Source organism: Candoia aspera, chromosome 6, assembly GCF_035149785.1.
Source record: "Candoia aspera isolate rCanAsp1 chromosome 6, rCanAsp1.hap2, whole genome shotgun sequence".
NCBI lineage: Eukaryota > Metazoa > Chordata > Lepidosauria > Squamata > Boidae > Candoia > Candoia aspera.
In genome coordinates this window covers 61,015,148-61,039,658 of record NC_086158.1, presented here as the reverse complement: position 1 = coordinate 61,039,658, position 24,511 = coordinate 61,015,148, and the positions used below count along the sequence as shown (strand labels likewise).

Sequence of the window (24,511 nt, the reverse complement as noted above, 5' to 3'; positions counted from 1 at the left end):
ATGCTGTGACTTATCTCATTGTTGTATGACCTCTTTGTCTTACATCTCACGGCTCAAGAACAAATAAAGATTTAGTCCCATTTTAACTCATTTTGACTCCCTCCATGGGAGATGGAGGCAGGAGCTCAGGAATATTGAGTGAGCGTACCAGAATAAGGGGCATTGCTCTCAGAAGAAGGGCCTGGCCCTTTGTTTTAAAAATGACTACAAGCTGTCAGTAAGAACGAGGATGCATTTGTATCATTCTAAAAGACACATTTATATGTTCCTGACTTAAGGACCTTAGACTGTCAAAAACCCCTTTCTTCAACTCTGCCAGAAAAATAATTGAAAGCACATTGAACTCTAGGAACATGGAAAACTACAGGAATTCCATGAGTCTTTGTGGTTAGCTAAAGACAAATACTTAGAGACACTGAAACCAGAGTTTGCATGAGGCATAAGCTCATGTCACTGGAATAGGAGTGAAAGATCTTTCACTGTGGCACCCTTTTGAAAAATAAAGTTCAAGGTTGTTTGGAATTGCTTATGTGTGATGGAGGTGGTTGGGAGGCCTTTTGCCCACACTGAAAATCTTTTCTGCAGGGAAACATCATTTTAAAAGGAAGCACTTGGGCGAATCTTAAAAGATTGGTTCCTTTCCTCTTCTGACCACATGGAGAAGCAAATTTTCCAGCTTGGTAAATGCCATATCCACAAAGAGGCCTCTCTAGGTGCTGCAACCAATGTGGACTTTCCAGACATGTGAGAGCAACAGAGATCATCTGTATGTTATCTCTTAAAAAAAAAAAATCAAAATCAGAGAGATTGTAAGATACCTGACAACAGCAACTTTGAAAGCCTAATTGACTGAAGCCAGAGGAGACAGTGACTTCTCAGTCTGCAAAGTTTTCCATTTCCTAATCTCCTGCCCTAATTTTGAACAACTGCAGATTCACACAGACCATTCTGCTTGCCTTAAACCATGTCAAAATGCTTTATGGCTTACTTTACCGTAACACCGGAATGGCCAATTTCTTCAGTGTTTAACAAGGTTTATTCACAAAACACTATTGCTGCACTGCAACAAGATAGATCCGTGCCCTTCCTGGTTGGTCAAGGCTGCCTGGGAGGAGGCACGTGATTGGGTCTGGGCGGTGGTTAATTCGTCCTTGAGAGAGGGGGTGCTCTGGCTGGCTCTTAAGGAGGCAGTGGTGCATCCTCTCCTCAAGGGGCCATCGCTTGACCCAGCCAGCCTGGACAGTTTTCGTCCAGTCTCCAACCTCCCCTTTTTGGGAAAGGTTGTGGAGAGAGCGGTCGCATGGCAGCTGGATGAAGCGGATTGTCGGACCCTTTTCAGTCAGGGTTCAGGCCAGGTGACGGGACTGAGACAGCATTGATTGTACTCTTAGATGACCTCTGGTGGGAGCAGGATGGGGGCAGTGTGACCATCCTTGCTCTTCTTGACCTCTCAGCGGCCTTTGATACCATCAATCATGGTATCCTTCTGGACTGGCTTCGGGAGTTGGGGGTGGGTGGCACAGTATTGTGCTGGTTCTCCTCCTTCCTCCGGGGTTGGTTCCAGTTGGTGTTGATGGGGGGGGGAAGTCCAGCCCACTCCCCCTACTTTGTGGGGTGCCTCAGGGCTCGGTTCTCTCCCCTCTCCTATTTAACATCTACATGAGACAGTTGGGCGAGGTGATCCGATGGTTTGGGGTAAGATACCATCAATATGCTGATGATACTCAGCTTTATATCTCTACCCCAGATTGCCTGAGTGATGCCATGGATGTCCTGACCGAGTGCCTGGAAGCTGTGAGGGCCTGGATGGGATGCAATGGACTTCGACTCAACCCAAGCAAGACTGAGTGGCTTTGGGTTTGTGGACCTCCCGGTGCTAAGGTTTTTACACCTCTGGTCTTGGATGGGGTTGCACTGCCCCAATGGACCCGATGTACAATCTGGGGGTCCTCATGGACTCACGGCTCCTTCTCGAAGAGCAGGTGGCAGCCGTGGCTAGGAGGGCCTTTGTACACCTTAGGGTTGTGCGCCAGCTGCACCCATTCCTAGACCGAGAGGCTTTGCTCACAGTCACTCATGCCCTCGTGACCTCCCGTCTAGACTATTGTAATGCACTCTACATGGGGCTGCCCTTGAAGAGCATTCGGAAGCTTCAACTGCCCTTGAAGAAGCATTCGGAAGCAGAATGCAGCTGCATGGATAGTAAATGGTGTTCGGTACTCAACACATGTAACACCACTGCTACATGAGCTGCATTGGTTGCCAGTGTGCTTCCAGGTGCAATTCAAGGTGCTGGTTGTCACCTTTAAAGCCCTCCATGGCTTGGGGCCGGGTTACCTAAGGGACCACCTTCTCCCAGTTGTTTCTGCCTGTCCAATTTGATCTAGTAGGTTGGGCATGCTGCGGGTCCCGTCAGCCAGGGAGGGTCGGCTGGCGGGAACTAGAAGGCGTGCCTTCTCCTCCGTAGTGCCTGCCCTCTGGAACATCCTCCCTCTAGAAATTAGGATGTCCCCAACCCTGTTGGCCTTTTGTAAGGCCGTGAAGACCTGGCTTTGTGCCCGGGCCTGGGGCCTCGAGCGTATGGATGGTCCCGTCTCTTGACTGTATTAATATCCATGCATTGCTCACTTGGCAGCCATGTATATTTATTTTGTATTTATTTTATATTTTAACTGTTTTAATTGTAGTTGTTTTAATTGTTTTATGGTTTTATCGTTGTAAGCCGCCCAGAGTCACTCGCTGAGATGGGCGGCTATAGAAATAAAATTAAATAAATAAATAAATATTATTTTGCTTTTGCTAATCCTGGATATGAGAGAGAAACTGAGCAGAATTTTCCAAAGTCTCCAAAAGCAAGAACTCACTGGATTATTATTTTTTACAGGTTGCCTTTAAGGTCATATTATGCTGTTTCAGGAGTTTTTCTCAACTTGTGCTCTTGTATTGTGGACTGCAGCGCCATTCAATCCTAGCTAGAATCCAGGACAGGGTAGAAAGTGTGCTACAATACTTCTGGAGAAGATCAGACTAAGGAAATATCCTCTTCAAATGTTTCATCCTGAAGGTCTTGATCGAAGTTTGTTGAAATAGCAGAGGCTTTTTTAGCAGTGCAGCACAGTATATGCTGATCACAGCCTACAGATTATTCTATTTTAGGTCATACAAATTGAGAAGGGAATTGCCAAGCAAAAGGCAGTGCTAGGTGAATTCAGGCCATACTATTCATATAATCTTGTCTTACCTTCTTCTTTAGCAGTCAGGGCACTCATTGTAAAAATATATGCTTCAAGTGGCAGCACTTTGTCATGTAGTGTGTCATTTAACATAAGAAGGCAAGATGCTTCAACAGAACCAATTGAATAAAATCGGTTTCAATTTGCTTACACCTTGAGGCTCATGAAGTCCAGCACTATAGCTTGAAAATAAGCAGCTATCCAAGTCCTTATAGGCTTATTTATTTATTTCAATATTTCTAAATTGCTTTTCCTTTAGAAGCAAAAACAAATCTCAAGGGTCTTGCAAAGAAGATGAACCAATTATCAAACAGCTGAATCATGGAAATTCTACTTCTTTTATAGAAAGAGCATTCCACACAGATGTGCAAAATAAATGCAAAGCAATAGTACCTGTACTGGCAATGTTTTTATTAGGCCAACTAATAATGGTTTACAGAATTGCTGCAAGTGTTCAATTTTCCAAGAATTTTTCATCAAGTAAGATGAAGGTAGAAGAGAGAGAGAGAATGAAGAAAAAATGTGGCCAAAAAACCTTCAAGTGAAGTCTATAGCAGTTTTCTTTCTCAGAAGGAGTGAGAGCAAGCCTCCAGACATACACATTTTGACTTCTCAGGTGCACAGGGTTTCTCTGTAGACCAGAGTTTCTCAACCAGGGTTCTGTGGCACCCTAGGGTTCCGTGAGATGTCACTAGGGCTTCCCTGGGAGATCTCGATTTATTTCAACTTTGGGCAACTTCACATTAAAGAAATAAGTTTAAGAACACTGTTAATGAATATATACAGGCCTACCCATGAAATGAATATAATAGTTTTGTAACTTCTGGCCTATATTTGAGCTTGAATGTGCAGGGGTTCCCCGAGACCTGAAAAAAATTTCAAGGGTTCCTCCAGGGTCAAAAAGATGAAAAAAGGCTGCTGTAGAGAGTAAAGAAATGCTTCAAACATCCTTTTAGAAAAAAAAAAAACTGTTACCATTTAGAAATGTGGATTCTGGTGTCTGTGTTTTGGGTATCACTAAATATCTGGTTCAGCGTAGCCTGTGGACTTGGGGTTTTCATCCCTGGTATAGTTATTCACCTTGTTTCAAGGTCCTGCCATGTGTTCATTCACTTGCTTCTGCATGATACCTTCTACAAATGCTCTGGTGAGAATTATTTCTGTGAAGCAAATTGACAGAAGGCATCCACAGGAGTCCCTTTTACAGACAGCTACTTTCTCCTTTGATCTGCTCTGGAACCTCTTATTTTTTCAGCGGTAGTATTATGAATGCCCTTGTTTTTAAAGAGCTAGTAGTGACTTATTGATACAGGAACCATTCTGGTTCTAAAAGACAGGCTGAGCATTTTTCTAAAGCATTTCCTGTGACAATAAAATTTAGTGCATGAGGAACTCCACAGAAAGGAAATAAAGCAGGTATGCAAATCAAGATAAATATTATGATGGAACAGTATAATGCAAGATCTGGGGACAGGCTGGGGTTAGGTAAAATTGGAAATCCTTCCCTATAGCGTCCCAGCCAAGTGAACTGCAGTCCAGTTATTGCTGTAATGGTGCACAGAATGTGAAGTGCTGGGCTGTCAAATGTTCACAATGGGTGACTGTAGTTTGAAATAAAATATTATCTAATGTAGGCTTTAATTTCATGCTGTAGTCATTGCACCAGGGCTCCTCCAATTTGTTTTATGAATCCAGTTTTTCTTACAGTGCGTGCTTTAATGAAATCTATATAAGGCTTTCTTTAAGCCGGAAAGCAGCAAAAGAATGTTTCCCCAGGACAATAGAAGACCTTCATTTAGCCTGACAGGTTGGGTTTTTCTAGCTTACGCAACAAACACAAAAGGAAGCAAACACCCTCATGCTGTAGACCTTTTATTGTTCAGAGCCTAAAAAGTGTTTTAAATTCTGAAACTCCATCTCAGGTCTAGTTTTAGCTTTCTGAACTACCAGCCATTGAACATGAAGAGCAAACATATGGACATTAATTTCTTTGTGTGTTGTTGTGAAGGAAGGCAAAGCAAGGTATTTACCACCTCTACTTAAAACTGTCTGGTGGTGTTAAATAACAGTGTTATTTATTAAATTTGTACACCATCAAGAGTTGTTGAAAGGTGGTGTACAAATTTAAAATAATAACAGCAACAATACCAGCACTCTAAACCTCTGTGGCCTTGGCAGACTCAATAGCCATCTTGCATATATTTCACAGCATTGGATTTGGAAGGCGTCTTCTGCTATCATCTCAGCCAGCAAGGTAATTTTTCTTACATACAGATGAAGAACTTCTGGTTCTCCAACTGTTACGCTACCACCTTTCTCCCATCTCCCAAACCTTTTCTGACCAATTTAAAATGCAGCCAAGGCTGATAGGGACTATTTTGGACTAACAGCAAATCTATTCAGATGGTAAGATGTTCTGGGCATGGTCATATCAATACATTTGAGAATCTGGAGCTTATAGAGAACCAACAGCCAATCAGGACATGCTCCTTTTCCCATGATGCTATCCCAATACATGACTGCAAAGAACTATCATCCAATCCATGTCTTTTCATTTTTCAGAGTGATCGGTAATTGAGTGTCTTGTCCCACTTCTTCAGATTCCTTTGGGTCTGTGACTAAATAAACATCTCCCTTCACAAAAGGAACAGAAAATACAGGTGTCTGGAGTTTGCAGGTATTGGAAGACATAGTATCTAGAGTTTCCAACTTAAAAAAAGATGGACCTTTGAAGTGCAAGGCAGTGGAATGTGCCCATAATGGTACATGAGCAAATATTTGCAAGAAAAGCGGATTCATTCTAATGACATCGTAACGAAAACACATGGGGTGGAGGGGGGGCATCTTACGCACCCAAATACTAGGAATGAACTCCATTTGGAAAACCTCTAGAAAAGAGTATTTGTGCACCTATCCAGTTGTTTCTACCTTTTGATGTTACAGGCAAAGTCTTTCACATCAAATGTGGAGATACTGGAAATTGAATTTGTAATCTTTCACAAGGGAAGTATTGCTTCATCTCTGAGTATTGGTCATGGAAGTTTACATCACTGATAGCAACTTATTTATTAAGGAATAGAGAATTAACATAAGTTCAGGAAATCTATATGGTCCAACATCAGCAGTAGGAAAGCTTGTTCCATACTTTAGACTGGAGCGCAGAATAAAACTTAAGAAATTTATCTCCAAGCCACCTTAACATGATTGTGCTTCATGAATGTATATCAGTTCAGGGCAACCAATACATTTGGGGCCAATGGAATAAACTCTAAGTTTCTAATTATCTAATTCAAATGGTTGTTGTTGTTTGTTCGTTTAGTCGCTTCCGACTCTTCGTGACTTCATGGACCAGCCCACGCCAGAGCTTCCTGTCGGTTGTCAACACCCCCAGCTCCCCCAGGGACGAATCCATCACCTCTAGAATATCATCCACCCACCTTGCCCTTGGTCGGCCCCTCTTCCTTTTGCCCTCCACTCTCCCTAGCATCAGCATCTTCTCCAGGGTGTCCTGTCTTCTCATGATGTGGCCAAAGTATTTCAGTTTTGCCTTTAATATCATTCCCTCAAGTGAGCAGTCTGGCTTGATTTCCTGGAGGATGGACTGGTTTGATCTTCTTGCAGTCCAAGGCACTCTCAGAATTTTCCTCCAACACCACAGTTCAAAAGCATCGATCTTCCCTCTCTCAGCCTTCCTTATGGTCCAGCTCTCGCAGCCATATGTTACCACCGGGAATACCATTGCTTTCACTATGCGGAGCTTTGTTGTCAGTGTGATTTCTCTGCTCTTAACTATTTTATCGAGGTTTGTCATTGCTCTTCTCCCAAGGATTAAGCGTCTTCTGATTTCCTGACTGCAGTCAGCATCTGCAGTAATCTTTCCACCTAGAAATACAAAGTCTTTCACTGCCTCTACATTTTCTCCCTCTATTTGCCAGTTATCAATCAATAATAATGATTATTGCCATAATCTTTTTTTTGAGGTTTAGCTGCAAGCCAGCTTTTGCACTTTCTTCTTTCACCTTCATCATAAGGCTCCTCAGTTCCGCTTCGCATTCAGCCATCAAAGTGGTATCATCTGCATATCTGAGATTGTTAATGTTTCTTCCAGCGATTTTAACTCCAGCCTTGGATTCCTCAAGCCCAGCATGTCACATGATGTGTTCTGCATACAAGTTGAATAGGTAGGGTGAGAGTATACAGCCCTGCCATACTCCTTTCCCAATCTTAAACCAGTTCATTGTTCCGTGGTCTGTTCTTACTGTTGCTACGTGGTCATTATACAGATTCTTCAGGAGGCATACAGGATGACTTGGTATCCCCATACCACTAAGAACTTGCCACAATTTGTTATGGTCCACACAGTCAAAGGCTTTAGAATAGTCAATAAAACAGAAATAGATGTTTTTCTGAAACTCCCTGGCCTTTTCCATTATCCATCGGATATTGGCAATTTGGTCCCTAGTTCCTCTGCCTTTTCTAAACCCAGCTTGTACATCTGGCAATTCTCACTCCATGGATTGCTGAAGTCTACCTAGCTCACTGACCACACTGTCAAAGCTATCCCTGATATTTTTATCCTTCCTATACAGGTCTTCCATATATTCTTGCCACCTTTTCTTGATCTCTTCTTCTTCTGTTAGGTCCTTGCCATCTTTGTTTTTGATCATACCCATTTTGGCCTGGAATTTACCTCTGATGTTTCTAATTTTCTGGAAGAGGTCTCTTGTCCTTCCTATTCTATTGTCTTCTTCCACTTCCGCGCATTGCTTGTTTAAAAATAATTCCTTATCTGTTCTGGCTAACCTCTGGAATTTTGCATTGAATTGGGCATATCTCCCCCTATCACTGTTGCCTTTTGCTTTCCTTCTTTCTTGGGCTACTTCTAGTGTCTCAGCAGACAGCCATTTTGCCTTCTTGGTTTTCTCTTTCTTTGGGATGTATTTTGTTGCCGCCTCCTGAACAATGTTGTGAACTTCTGTCCATAGTTCTTCCGGGACCCTATCTACTAAATCCAGTCCCTTAAATCGACCTCCTGTCGGCTTCCCCATTGACTTTGCTTGATGGAAACCAGCAGTGAAGGTCTCAAATGATGATCACGTTACCAAGGGACACTGCGCCATCGTAATTGTGAGCCAGTTGCAAAGTGCCCAAATCACAATTATATGACCATGGGGACACTGCAACGGCCACAACTACGAGGAACTGTTGTAAGTCCCCCTCATTTGGCATCATTGTAACTTTGAATGGTCAGCGAATGAGTGGACATTAAGTGAGAATTACCTGCATGATGACTGTAGATTGAAATAATAACTAATAAGTGAATGGATAGCAGTAGTTGATTACAAACTTAGTCATAAACCCATGTTCAGAACAGACCTACTAAAATGAGTAGTGGACAAGCCTAAATCCCACTAAATATCTATAGTATTTATAAAAATAATTCAACTCTTTAAATTGCCTTGAACTTTTTTTAGGTGTCCAGGAAATAGAAGTTCTCTCTTCACTCAAATTCTCCTCTTTTGTGAAGGATGTACAGATTGGTGAGACTCCAATTCTCTTTGGATTGTTGCTTTGGCAGATTTATGTCTGGTCTGTTTAATGGCTTTTTTAATGGGATTGCTTTTGAAAAGGTGTAAGGTAGCTGGGGGCTCTCTCTATTTGCTTTGTCAGCAATACAAGACTTTCCTCTGCAGCAGCACATCTGGAATGACCAAAGAGCACAGCGTGTTTGGCCATAAAGACGATTCCCTAATATGAACTCTTTGGTAACTTCCTACTCAGACTTTTTTAATGGAAAGGACAAACACTAACTGGACTTTATTCCTGCTAGCATCTATCCTCCTGCAGTTCTGTGACATAGAAAACTCACAGCAAGTTATATGTCAAGAGATTTTATTCTCCACTGGTGTTACTCAAATGATGTTGGTTTCCACAGAATGTCCACAAAAATAGACACCTGATGGGGGGAAGCTTTTATATGTACAACTATCTTTTAGTTTCACCTGAGATGGACAATGTGTTACCAGGAGTTTCATGTACAGTACATCCAACATAATTTGCCTCAAAAGTTTCTCCTTGCAGATGTCAATATTCTTAGTGTGTACTTTCTTTGGAGGTTGATATAATTTGATTGATTTCAGTAAGATTAAGAGGCTTATAAGGGAACACTTGCGTGCTGTCTGCTTCTAGTTCCTGGACAGCTAACTCAGGCTTACCTACTTTCAATCTAGTGTGTGTTTTCCTGAAATTTCATCTCCTTGGCATAAGGTCTTACAAAGACCTGTTCTTAAATTTTGATGTTTCATAACTTAATGAAAGAAAATTCTATCCATATTCTTTCAGAACAAAATCTCTCATTGAATCAGTGTATTCAATGGGACTTAGACTGGCCTAGAAAGCAGGCTTATTAGGACTCTTTATGAAAATGTATGGATTTTATAAATATTAAACTATGTGCTACTGTACTGCTTTCTTTCTTTTATAACATTATGATTCCTGGTTTAACTCCTTGGAAGCATGGAAGCCTTACAAATCTTCCTTCTCCATAGCCACTTAGTTTTGGGATTTGCCCTGCAGCCTGTCCATAATTATTAACATGTTAAAAAACCAAAAATTCTTCAAACTGAAATTCCAAAAGCTAAGTGCCTGATTAAGAAAACTTTAACTTTTTTCCAAATGTGTGCATTGGAAATATTTTTCCAAAATCAACCCCCACCCACCCACGTTTCTCAATACAATAAGGAGTTGCCTTCAAATGTTACATTTGCAAGAGCTTACTACAAAAGAGCAACTACTGGTGCTTTATTAACACTGAAGGTTAAAGATAACAAGTAAACAGAAAACATGGCAAGTTGGTCCTACTTTTGCCACTTCTCATCTGATTTAGACCTCAGTCCTGGGACAGACCTATAAGTGTCACAGTCTTGTATAGAGATATTATATAGTCAGCACCCAAGTTGCACAAAGTATATTTGTTTTGTATGAGTAAGCCAACAAGAAATGTACAGTACACACAAATGCAAGTTTTGTAGACACGCACACACACACCCTATTTATGTTGACCAGCAAGAAGTTTCAATTGCAGGTTTTTTAAAAAAAAAATCTGTATATTGGAGTCCCCTTGTTCCTACTGAGCCTTTTTTCCAAATAAATGTGCACAGGTTCCACCAGTAACACATTTCATACATATTATAACAATTATCTTGTTTTCTTACTAAAATTGTCTGGGTTACCTAAGCTAAGCTAATGCTTAAGATCACTTAAGGCTGCTTATGGCTAGGAAACTTGCTGAGTGAGGAGTATGGAAGAAAGTTAATGACATCTCCTGATGTTGATTATCGAAGCCTGGGCTAAATTTAAGAAGTAAAAGATTGAAAATGCCAAATCAAATATTCTGACTCTGCTGACCCCATTTGGGGAAAATATCTTTTCAGGCAGTGAGAATTTAAGTTCTTACATGCATTAACAAAATCAGTAAACAAAAATTTATTATTCTAAAGTTCCTTCCAAAAATCAGAACTCCTAATTTAGTATTTAGTAATAGATTAAATAGATTAAACCGTTTTATCTCCCTCTGCATCCATTTAGTTGGAGATAATAGGTGGGTCACCTCAGTGAAGCAAAACAAGAGAATTTCATCAACCAAATACTTCTTTAAATTATAAAATGGGATGTTGGTATTTATTTATTTATTTATTTATATTTTATTTATCTAATTTATCCCCGCCCATCTCCTCCTGTCAGGGGACTCTGGGCAGTTTACAAATTATTCATTTTACACACTGAGCACCAGGAGAAACATATAGAAAATAATGTATCCTATCACATTTCATGTGAAAGTCAAAGAACGCATAAAAAGCTACCCCCTTTTGTTTTACTTTTATGTTGTATTCAATTAAATTGTCAGAATCTTGAGATAATAACAGCAGGAAATTCTCTTAAGATAAATTCAAGATGGTAGCTGCAACTCATCTTATTAGGACAGATTAAACTCCAAGTAAAAATGTATTCAGCAGAAATATTTCATTTCATTGCTTTGCCATATCATATGTACAGTATGTATATGTGTCCATGCACATGTGGTCTCAAATGTATTCTTAGTCTGTAAAGATAAAGTTTATTTGGTCAGGGTGCTTTTTAATTTCATGTGGGTTTTCTTGAGCTGCAAATATATTCTACAGGACTGTGTCATTCTGCCCAGCTTTTCTGTCTGTAGCCACGCCAAGGTTTATCACTGCTCACTTCTGGATAGTGTTAATAATGCAATCACTTCCTGTCTGCAAAACAACTGTAACATTCATCAGATTTCTCCACATGCTCCAGAGAAGCCAGGCAGCTCTATCTGAAATGGCCAAAAAAAAAAAAAAGGGGGGGGGTGGATATTAGTATTTATAGAGAATTTTTCACATGATATGCTGAATATATTTGCAGCAAGTCAATGAGAATAGAAGGGAAACCTTTTCAGCAAAAAAAACTTTAACCTGCTAAATGGACTTTTTTTTCCTGTCTTGCAAGTTTTGAATTTGTCATGGAATCAAGCTTCCTGTTTTCATCAGTTAGGAGCAGAATATTGTGTACATTAGAGGGAAGTAGAGAAAGGAAAGGAAAGGAAAGGAAAGGAAAGGAAGGAGCAAGCCCTGGCAATCAGTTTATTCCTACTCACCTCTAAATCTATGCAAAGTACAAAATTAGAACAGACATCATATCTACCGAAACATATGTTTAAACTTTAGAGCTCCCTGCTTTTTTTCTTCTGGTACAAAACCTGTCATGAAGAAGGTTACTTAGTAAATAAGGTAATAAAATACAGTTCCATCAGGGCAGATATAAAGAAGCTATTTAGACTTTTTTTAAGTTTCCAAGTTAGAAATGTGGAACAATCATAAGGGGCTTGGAGCAGTTATTTTTTTTCTGAGATGTAAATAACTGAAATAGCCATGACTCAACTGAGCTGACATTAGGCTGGATTTTTCTACGCTACATCAAAATCACAAAAAGAATGACTTTTTGGATTTCTTTTGGATTAGAGTGACTGGTTCATACACTGTGCTATAATCATCTAACCATAACTGGTTTGCTTCATACAACACATTAAATCATAATTTACAAACATAGTGGCTGGGTTCATACTATACTAAGGCCCAAGCCAAACAAACAAACTACATTATGTGTGAACCAGGCTAATATTTTCAAAATGACTTAGAACTACCTTTAGTCTGATTTAACATTGTGAGCACTGAGGGCATCATGGTCATCTCCTTAACCTGGGTGGGGTTTGGATGAGGTATGACTTGCCTCCTCCCTCCTTGTCCTGACTCTTTAGCCAGCATCTTTTTCTCCTCCGCTAGCTGAATGTAGAGAGAAAGAAATGCCTTTCCCATTCTAACCCCTTCCAGCAGTGCATTCTTTCTTACTGAGGATTTCACCCTTAAGGCCAACACAAGAGAGAACATGGAAGGCAGGCAAGAATTCCCAATTCATGGCTTGTACACATTGAGTCTCTTCCAGGAGAGGAAGAAGTACAGGTGGAGCTGGATAGATGCCATGCTTTCAAATATAAGATGAGAAAACAGGAGCTGGATAACATACCTGAGTACAGTTATCATTTCCACAACCTAAACTTCTCTTCTCTCTCTCTCTCTCCTGTGGGGAGGAGAGACCATACATTTTAAAAATGGAAAACCCAATTACTTTCCCAACAGGTAACATTAGAAAAAAACATATTATTTTGCCTGCTGGTGTGAATGGAGGATGTGGGCTTTTCCTATGTATTGTTCTTTGCAATTGCAAGAAAGGAACAAATAAGAAAAGAGCATTTTGTTTCTCAATGATTAGATAAGCTCATATATTCTTAATTTCCTTCCTGTGAGTATAAATTGCGTCTAGAAAAACAAGATGAAATCAGATACCTTTGTAGTCCAGAGTTACCATATTGTGCCACACTATGGCTAGATATGACTTTCTTTAAAGTGCATAATCTTTTTTATAGTAATTTTATTAAAGTTTACAATTTACAACAATAAAAACAAATACAAACTAAAAAAAAAAGAATATAAAGAAAAAATAGAAGGTGCAGGAAAAAATAAAAAACTTAGAAAGAAAAATAAAAAAGGAAATATAAGAATATAGTAAAGAAAAAGAAAAGAGATATATAAAGAAGTGACCTTCTGCTTCATCACAGCAAGTATAAACAATTTTAGTAACTTATCACCTTCTCTTAAAATACAACAAATGATCTCTTCTTCCCATATCCCATCTCTTATCTATAAACAAATCCATAAAACCTCATCATTTTAGTCCTGATGTCAGCAAAAGTCCATTAAGAGGTATCAGAGATAACAGCTAATCTATGTTAACATTGTTCATATACACCAACTTTATATTCCTTCCTTTTACTTCTAGCAATCTTGATCTTTAATCCCTTTGAACAATGTCCTAGAACTTGATTTCTTTTCATTTTTTCTTTATACCTTCTCACAAAATTCTTCAAAGCTTTAACAAGCCTCTTTTGTAAATCCAATATAGGAAAATTATCCAGGTCACTCTATTGGTTTGTTATTTGTATATCCCTTTTGATTATTAAGACATCAGCTGGGTTTTTTTGTATGTCCAGTGTAACATCTTTTTCCATGTCATTCTTGTAGCCTGTCATTTTTAAATCCACTTTCAGATCAGTCTCAATCATGTCAGGTAATACTTGTTTCTCTTCCATAACATCTTTTAAACACAGTCTATCTATAGAGGCAGGCACTCTTAAAATTAACTTCTGGATCCATTGTTCAAAAATATCCTTCAGTAGGTCCAGTGTTAAAATATTTTGCTTCATTCTGTATTCATGTCAAGTTTGAGTGTTCTTCTCCTTTAATTGTAATCATTAGTTCTGTCTAGTTCCCTCCAGTGTCCAATTTTTAAAGTCTTATCTTATTATGTTTTTTTAAAGAATTCACAACAAAAGCATGGGAAAGATTCTTTATAATTAATTCCAAAATCTTATTTCAAATTTATTTGGACCATTGGTCCATCTGTAACTCTCTAAAATCAAAGTTTTAATCACCCATTTGCTGTTTATTCCAGAAAAAAAATCCTTAAACTTGTATTTAAAACTTCTTTTGCTAAGGATTGAAGGAAACTCACTCAGTGCTGTAAAATCTGTCAATCCAAAAGTTCCTAATAGCTGAAAAGCAGTTAACAAGCCATTTCCAAAAGTGTTAAGAAAAGGAAGTATGCAAATCCAGTGCCCTTTTAAAGGTGCTAACTGCAGTTTGAGCATGATGGCTATTCCCTCACCTCTCAGAGTTCTAAATGCACTGGAGACCACTGTTTTGCAGTCTCCTTGTGAGGAGCAACTGTCTGGAGCACTTGTGGGCGATCTCAAGTCCTCTCCTTGTCTGGAGAGGAATTATGAAGAGCCAGCTACTTGCCGTCTCTTCATTCTGCCATTGTCGTTGGCTCCACTTTTAGCAGACCTGTCTTCAGTTCGCCATTTCTTCCCCAGAAGCCTCATGTACATAAATCTAAGTCCTTAATTAGTGCTTCCCTTTGTCTAAAATTGGCCATTTCTTATGAAACTCCAGATGGGTAGGTTCTAATGTATTTCAACACTGGAAAATTTCAATATGATTTTACTAATCTAAATTCACTTTGTATGCTAAGCAAGCCTGCTTACTTATACATTACTCAAACAGGAAATACTCTTTGTTATCTCATATAGCTGTCTGGGCATTCACCAATAGATCTTTCAGCTTTAATTGCTAATTAAAAGGAAATCTTAGCAAAAATGGATAATATTACTATCTTAAATATATCACTGATATATTTTTGTTCAGTAGTTATCTGAATGAAAAAAAGTATCTGGAAAGAATCCACATTCTATTTAAATTCATCTAAATAAATCAAAGACTCTGTTTTGATCTGCAGTTTCAGTTTAAGCCATTAATCAAAGCTGAGATGTCATGATTGATCAGACAGCAGTTTGTTACTGATACAAGTACTGAAATGAACTGTACCTTTTTAAAAGATCCAAATCCCAGTTCAAATTAATTGGTGCACCAGGGACTGTGACATGAACAGAGTAAGAATATTTGGCCTTCAAACTCACATGTGTCCTTGTTGAAAAGAAGAGTTCATTTCTAGAAACTTTCTCTTTAAAATTCCATTTTATGTATCAGAATTGCCAGGTTGCTGTTAAAAACTCACCCTTATTCCATATCTAGGACATCCCAGATGGATCTCAGCTAAGAACTGCAATCATATTATCCTGCAGGGAGCAGGATAAAAAAAAGTTCTCTGTTTCATACATACACTTCACACAGATTCTCCATTTCACACATACACTATTGACCCTTGTTCCCTGTGGAGTTATCCTCAATTTATATACTCTGGGCATGCACAACTTTTTTCTATTCTTGAGATCAACAATACTATATTTTTACCTTAACAATGAGCTTATCCTCACCAGCTAACAAAGTAGTGTCACCTAAGTATCTCAGTTGTTAGTAGTTCGGCCTCCTATTTTTTTCAGTTCAGCTATCATCTCTTTGATATACTGTATTGTTACCACATAAGTTAAACAGGCATGAGGACAACAGGCATCATTGATTGAATCACACTGTTCCAAGTCTTGAAGTGACTTCTTACAAAGGTACCTCAGAAGTAAAATCAGGTGTTCTGACACACCTTTTACTTACTTACAGTATATTCCACATTCTGACATGATCTGCACAACCCAAGACCTTCCTGTAATCAATAAAGCAATAGCCTCCCTCATTCTAGTATTCTCCTGCTCTCCACCATCATCTTCTGTTAACTTTCTGATCCCATATCTTTCTGCCTTTTCTAAAACTTCATTTCTTTCTCCATGTATGGCTCTATTCTTCTTTGTAAGTTCTTAAAGAAAACTGCTTATCTGAGAAATTAGTACATTGGTTCAATAATTAGCACATTCATAGTTACACAACAATGAAATTTATCATAGTTACACAACAATGAAACCACCTGCATGGTCATGTTTTGTAGATGTTTATGAAACAGTAATGCAATTAATAATACAAACGTAAAAAAAAAATGACTAGAACACAGTAATTAAGAAGCAGATATTTGTTTTTCTCTGAGAATTCTCTTTCAATGACTCACATTATTGGTTCTGTTCGTTGTTATTCCAAATAAATAAAAAACAATATACCTGACTAGAATACATGCTGGCACAGAAAGAAAGCATTGCTGAACATATTCATGAGCAAGAGTTCTCTGAATTATGTGCATATTTATGTACGCATTAATTTGAATGGTACAATTGTTTTAGAGGACAGGATGGGCTCAGGAGAAGAAAGAAGGGGCTGGGAAGGTTGAGGATCGGACAGAGAAACCCCCTTCCAAAAGGCATTTCAGTGATGACTTTAGAAAGTCAATCCCCACCCCCACTTTTTATCTTCTGCAGTGGCAGATCATTTATTTCTTCTACTATATCCATTAACATGTTCCTGGCAGTTTTTATAAAAATTCACTGCTGCAGGCAGATGCTTGAGTAAGGCGTGTGCTAGTTGGCTAGAAAGGGGGAAATCTCACCAATTTATTTTATTTTTAGTAAGAAGCCAGCAACTTCTTAATTTAAACACCCTTTTGAATGAACATTGAGGTATTAATGTGGGGGCCCAAGGCTATGATTGTACTGTTTGGAAAGGTGGGCTTATTTTTCAAATATCTTGTGTAACTTGTTTGCTCATCCTGCATTTTAATTTTTTTAAAAAGAAGACGACCTAGTTTTAGGGAAGGCATCGTTGGTAAAGGTGGTTTTGATTTTAGGTTTGGCTCAGATATGAACAAACAAGGCAGCAGTGCCACTTAGTAGGTTTCTTCAGCCATAGTTCCTTTTGCCATTAATAGTATTCTCCTTCAGTTTGTCTAATATCCTTTTGAAACTACCGAAGCTGTACATGATCGCGATATCCTGGGCTGGGGAGTTGCCTGAGGAATTTGGGAAGATATAATGGTCTCAAGGTTAATTATTTCTTCCTGTGCCAAAACCAGGCTCAGTGTCATTTAGACAAGCAGAAGCTTTGTACCTGATTAAAACATCTGGATGCAGGCACATTTGCACATTTGCACCAAAGATGAAAATGCACAGTATAAAAGGCAGAAGTGTTAAGCGGTGGAGGGAGAGGCTGTCTGGCATTCCTGAAGCTGTTATGCTATGACATGGCCTGGAGATGCTGTGGGTATCAAGGAATTGGTAGAGAAAGAATCTGCAATAGAAGGCCGAGCAGAAATGAGCAAGATCGAGGGAAAGACCTGCTGAGCTGGTGGACAGAACTGCAGCTTTCAGGAGATGTCACTGAGGATAACCTGACAAAGGTGCTGGAATACAAGAAGTCCAGGGAAGGGTTATTCTTCCCTCTTTCCATTCCTGCAAACCCACGCCGTGAGCCACCCCAGAGATAAAAGGATTGAGAGAAGTTGTGTGAGTCAGGGAGGGAGGAAGTGAAATAGATAAAAGACTCTAAAAAACTCCCTTTGGAATTGTCAGTGTAGGACTACGTACTGTGTGTATAGTTTGTTAAGCCAAGGCCACTTTATCTATTGGAAATACAAGTTACCTACCTAAAAGGATCACAATGCCAGTGTGTGTGTGTGTCTGTGTGTGTCTGTGTGTGGATAATTCCTGGGTTTTTTTTTTCATCCTCCGACAGTGAGCTTCACAGTTCAGCCACGTACCATGTAAAGAAGTGCTTCTTTCCTTCTTTCTCTTTTCTTTCTTTCTTTCTTTCTTTCTTTCTCTTTCTTTCTTTCTTTCTTTCTTTCTGTGTTTTGTCCCTCTGTTGCATCATTTGAGCTTTAGCATTAGAAGAGAAGGAGAAGTCCCCATCTACCTTCTCCACATAATGCATAACTTTATACAACTTTAACATCTTCCTTGTAGTGTTCCATTAATGCAAATTAGCAAAGTACTTGGAAGGCAGGAAGGCAAAATACACTTCTGAGAATTGAATGCAATAGGAAAATGCACAGTTCCAATTCTGGAATAATTTCTAAAGTTTCTACTTTGATTTATTTTTATTGTATTGTATTGTATTGTATTTATTTTCTATCCTGCCTTTATTTTTTATAAATAACTCGAGGTGGTGAACATACCGAATACTCCTTCTTCCTCCTATTTTCCCCACAACAACAACCCTGTGAGGTGGGTTGGGCTGAGAGGGAGTGACTGGCTCAAGGTCATCCAGCCAGCTTTCATGCCCAAGGCGGGACTAGAACTCTCAGTCTCCTGGTTTCTTGCTTTCTTGTTTCTTGAGATGAGAATTTCAGAAGCAGGAATTATGCAATTATCTTAATCATTAAAGTCAGAAGGTGGCCCAGGGTAAAGGAAGCTTTATTTAATTTTATTTAAATTGCTTTCATGCCATTTTCTGTTACTGTGCAGGTTCTCCTGCTTTCTGAACTTCCTAGAGGGCCATGGAAAAATAATACATAATAATATCTTAATAACAAAGAACAATCAACCAATTAAATGTCCTTTTAACTAAAAAAAAAGTTTCCAAAGACTCCTAAAGTAGTTTTTCCTGCTATTCTTGTTTTGAGAAGGATATGGTTGTCTCAAGAATATGAGTGAACAATCAATTACTTTTCCTTTCCTTTCCTTTTCCTTTTTTCTTTATGATGAATGAAATCTGCTTGGTTGAGCAACCTCAAAAAATTCTTCCCTGATGCAGATCCTCAACAACAGTAAAGTGAATTGCCAGCTAGGTTGATGCCCTGTGTCTAATTAGTCTATCTACAGAGAGAAGCTAACTGTGTCAAAGGCTAAATTTATACTGATCTAGTGCAGCATCTTTAATGCTGTCATAATCCAAAAGTTGGAGAAAGTGGAAAGCAGGCAGAAATATCACTGAAAATGGAATACCTCCCTCTAGATTAGATTCCCTTTTTGAATATTGTGGCACTGACTGCACAGCCAACATTAAGGTTTTGTTATAAAACTCATTTCCCCAGGTTCTATGGTCCACCATTAATAATTAGTTGAAGGTTAACGTTTAAAAGAGGTTTCAGAAGAGGAATTAATTTTGTAATACTTTATAATAAATGCTGTTCAGTAAACATTAAATGAAAATGGATTTCCTCAAGTACATTTAGTGGCCAGATCTACATGCCATATATATTCATTAAGATTAATGGGAATTGAAATGATTATCAAGGGTAGAAATAGTCAGGAGTGAGCTTTTGTTAGAAAGTTCAGCCAGAAATACTTTGTTAGTGTTTTGACACAATACTATATTTTAAGAGTTTGTCAGTTTAGAGATGAAGCAAAGAAAAGTTAAAACTAAAAATGGAAATGCGTCTTTACATATATAGAAGCCCATTCAGCTACAGAACGTTGAAAAATATGTCTATCTTCTCCAGCCAGCATGGCCTTTCAAATGCTTACTGGGGTCTGTATTTTAAACATTTGGAATGCTGAAGGTTGGAGAAGGCTGTAGAACTCCCAGTATCTCATCTCCTCTGTTAAAAAATGAAGTCAGAAATGTGTAAGGACTAACTAGTTTATGTTATTAACTAGGGGGAATTGCTGCTAGTTAAGAGAGCTAAAGAAAGGCATTAGACAAAATCATGAATGCAGCTAAATAGAATAAGAAGTCATGGCCTTTTCTTCATGTCCTGATCAAAAATGCTGAAAAGGGTGCTTGCTATTGTTGAAGACATTGTAATCCAACTTGATAAAGTACCAATGTTAAGGTGTCCCGATTTTCCAGAGTTATGAATTGCTTTGCTAGAGCTTTGAGATTAGTACATCTCTGTTTTATTGCTGCTAATAGTCTATTCATCTACATTAGAATAGGCAGGATATACTGCGCACACACACACACACACACATAATACATACGTACTGCAGTTCAGTTATAATCACAAATTTAGCTCTGGAGAGAAGCCACACACTAAAGGCATTTTAAAATGCATATAAGTTGTGAATTTGAAATACTGCATCTGCTGAATCTATTCTGTTTATTGAGTGATTTGGAGGGGGGGAATATTAAGAGGTAATTTGTTGTCAAAGATTAAATGTCAGCTTTTCAAAGATGAGGCAAACTGTGATGACTGGAACACTCAAGCATCACTCAATTACGACTCATAAACTTTTGCTTATAAATCTATTTAATGAAGCAAAGCATTCAGTACAGAGAAAGAGTTGTGAATGGAATTTCCCACATGTTCCTACATTTTAAAATCACAGTAACTTCAAATTCCCCCCAGCTGCCCTCTTAGGTATATGCCCCTCCTTCTCGTGCCAGCATCTTGCTGTAACAGTTCTTGCTAGATGATGCTAGGGGCAGGGAGCAGCTAGCCCAGACAAGATGATTCCCACTCCAACCATGCTCCCCCTCCCTGCCGGTCAACTCGCAAGTTGACAGGGTTGCTGGAAGATGGATGCGGGTGAGAAGATGTTCTGTGAGCATTTAATTGGGGAGCCTGGCACAAATAATTTCTGTTGATACAGCTTTCTTTAACAGCTGCATGATGTTGAAAAAAATGAAAATGATGTGGAAATGTGTTAATGGGGAAATATGTGCACTTATTTATCACATTTTTATATACATATAAATAAATAAATAAATTATTTATCATGTTTATATAGCCACCCATCTCACAAACAAGCAACTCTGGAATCCTTATATTAAAACAGCATATTTCATGTATGGTCAGAATTCAAAAATTACATATAATGTGGCCCTTTATTTGAATAAAAGAGTTCAGTTGAGATCTGCATATATGAGCTTGATTGGGGTAAACTGTAGGGGTGATCCACAAATATGAATTGCATTTTTATTCCTTTTCTTATCTAATTGTTTTTTATTCTGTTTTTATATATGATCTTATTAATGTTCTATGTTTTATATTCTGTATTTTGATATGGCCTATTGGCTAATCAATAATAAGCTATACTATACATTTCTTGGAAGTGTCAGCAGTGGATCTTGTGAAAAAGTGGACTTGGAAGAAAAGGGAAAAAAGTAAAGAAACTAGAGTGAAATAGAATGACAGCAGGAACAGAAAGTGCAAGTTGTATAAGAAAAATATTAGAAGACAGATTCATCTTCAATGGCATAAATAGAAAGTGGATGTAGAAACTGCTTGGATCAGTGTAAAAAGGATTATGTTACAAAGTTTCATGGAATTGTGGAGAGTTACGCTAATGGGGAGTATGAAAAATTATTCTTGGTAGAATAACAACAATTATGTGAATGAGAAAAAAATGTATGTAAGAGAAATTATTGCTGCAAAGAATGAGGATGAGAAAAAGATATTGCATAATGTTTACAGAGAGAAGAATAATTGCAAAGAATGTAGTAAAAATAGCAAGAAAAGGTTAAGATTAAAAAAAGGACAAGAAAATGTGGAGTTTTCTTGGATGGATTTTTTTTTTTTAAAAGATGTTTTGGAAGTGGGTAGAAATGACTAAAGACTGAGCCAGAGTGAGTGGAATTAAAAAGTAGGGAAGAAATGGAAGTGCAGGAGTGCTGGAAGTATTTTAGAGACCCCTATGGGAATTATAGTGATATGTGAATGAGTGGAATTGAAATACTGCAAATGTTAATATCCAAGTGAAGATTGATGAAAAGTTATACATGTTATGCAACTGTTACAGTGCAGCACTACACTATATCATTCAGTGCCTTACAGAACTGAACCACCCATCGGATCTGGTCATCTAGAGTGAGCCTGCTAAGGATACGCTGGTGAGAAGTGCATGAAGTATATGAAAAAATGAAGTTTTGATTTTGGGTTTTGCTGTACAAACTGTTATTGTTTATAGAAGTAATGTTTATTAAGACTTAATTTAGAGTAAGAGATTAAGATATTATATATTTGTATTCATATCTCGGTTGAAGGAGGTCAGAAAGTGCTTTCTTTGTATTTCAAAGTATGTCTGCACTTTTTTAGTGTGTCTTTTTTCTTTTAGTTCTTTCTTCAAGCTTTTCTGTACTTCATATTTTATCTGTATTTTGAAACTTTAATAAAGTCTTTTTAAAAAAGAAGAACTGAACTGCCCATCCAACCTGATAATCTAGAGAGGGTCTGCCAAGGACATACCTGTGAGAAGTACATGGAGGTGGATTAGATGGCAGGCCTTCTCTTTCCCTAGAGATATATAAAACCTCAAATTTGTTAACCTTTCAGAAACCAATTAAAGCTGTTTTGTTTCAGCATGCTTTCAGCCCCAGTGATTGTGTGATGGCATGTTTTAGAAGAATTCATTTGGGATCTTATTTCTGCTTTATCACTGGGTTTTTTATATTTTATATTTTGGTTTTTATGTTTGCATTGTAACCTGGTATTTGTGTAACTTCCCACAATCACAAGAATATAGATGCTGTAACTGGAGAACTATTAATACCGTATATATGTGTGGTCAGCTCACCTCAGCAACAACGGTGAATGACTAGTGTCTTTTTGTGAACACAACGGATTGTGCATTGGTAATACATACTTTTGACATTGACATATACATAAGGCAACCTGGTGGTCACCAGATGGTCACACTTTTAATGAGATCGATTTTGTTTGCATCAGTCAGAAATGGAAGTCATCACTGGGTGATGCAAGGGCTTACAAAAGGGTGGATATAGGATTGGACAATTACCTAGCCAGGGCAGAAATTAAGTTAAAGCTTCAAAACCCAAGGAAGTTCATACCAAAAAGACCATTTACAACGGAGAAACTTAAGAATCCTACAGTTGCTGATTCCTTTGCTCAGGAACTATGCAGTTGCTTTGGCCTTCTTGAGGACATGACCGGTGTGGAAAATCTCTGGAACAACCTTAGAGACATCATCACAGAATGTGCCCAAAACACCATAGAGAGACGTCATGGCCAATGGAAGAAACAGTGGATCCAAGATAGATCATGGAAGCTGGTCAATGAAAGGAAAGTCTTAAAGCTAAAATGGGATCAAGCCAAAGATGCGGATGAAGTGGAAGAAATGAGCCAGAGAGATATAGAACTTGACTGGCTGGTGAAGAAAAACTGCAGGAAAGATAAGAAAGAATAGCTGGAATGGAAAAGTGCTGAAGCACAAGAAGCGGCTAACCAAAATGACTCCAAGACTCTTTATTGCATCATTAAGGAATTGACTGGAATGAGGAAGAGCATCAGTGTCCTGATCAAGGATAAGAAAGGGAAGCTTTTGGTCACGCAGGAAGAGCAAAACAGACGATGGGTCAAATACTTCCAGGAGACCCTCAATCAACCAGATCTGACCAATACATATCATTTCAATGAAGAGAATGTTCAACAAGAGATCCAGGTGGACACTGGTGGGATTACTATTGAAGTCAAAATTGCAATCAGAAGCCTTAAAAACAACAAGGCAGATGGCTTGGAAAAGATATGTGCAGAGATCCTAAAGTATGGCGGTCAGGCTATGGTGAACGAGCTGACAAAGCTGTTCAATAAGTGTTGGCAAAGTGGTGCAGTACCAGTGGTGCAGTTCCAGAAAACTGGCGAAGAGGCACTATTGTTAAAGTCCCCAAGAAAGGTAACATCTCTGAATGTACCAACTGGTGGGGCATCACCCTTCTCTCAGTACCCAGGAAGGCACTTTGTGCAGTCCTCTTAAGATAACTATGAAATGCCACTGATCAACACCCGAGAGAGGAACAAGCTGGATTCCATTGTGGAAGGTCCTGCAACGAGCAAATCTTTACCTTAAGAAATACCGTAGAATAGTGTATCGAGTATTGGCACCTGTTAGCCATTAACTTTGTCAAGTTTAAAAAGGCTTTTGATAGTGTCCATCAAGAGTCCCTTTGGCAGATCTTGTGTTTATATGGTGTGCCAGCAGTCTTTGTTGCCATCTTTAAGAACTTGTACCAACGATCAAGCTGCTGTGTTAAGACTGAGAATGGCTGTATGGACTTTTTTGAGATTACCGCCAGGGTCAGACAAGGTGGTATCTTGTTCCCACTCCTCTTCCTTGTGGCCCTTGATTATGTCATGTGGCGAGTTGAAGTGCACACTGGGACAGGCATCCATTGGACTGACCAAAGTTACCTTGGTGACTTGGATTTCGCCGACGATATCATCTTGCTTGAGGAAGATGAGCTGAAACTATAACATGCCACAACTGTCTTGGATGATGAGGCAAATAAAGTTGGCCTCAGGATAAGCACTGAGAAATTGAAGATCATGCAGAGGAGCTCCACGGCCCCAGTATGGGAAATTGTACTCGGACTGCAGCAGTTAGAGGAAGTGGAGAGGTTCACTTGTCTGGGTAGTGTGATCACCCAGAA

At 38.7% G+C, this 24,511-nt stretch overlaps 1 pseudogene; it reads left to right on the top strand.

The window, feature by feature from the left end:
- The first annotated feature begins 20,644 nt into the window (after nt 1–20,644).
- Nucleotides 20,645–23,838, top strand: LOC134500478 (uncharacterized; annotated as a pseudogene).
- The last annotated feature ends 673 nt before the right edge of the window (nt 23,839–24,511 follow it).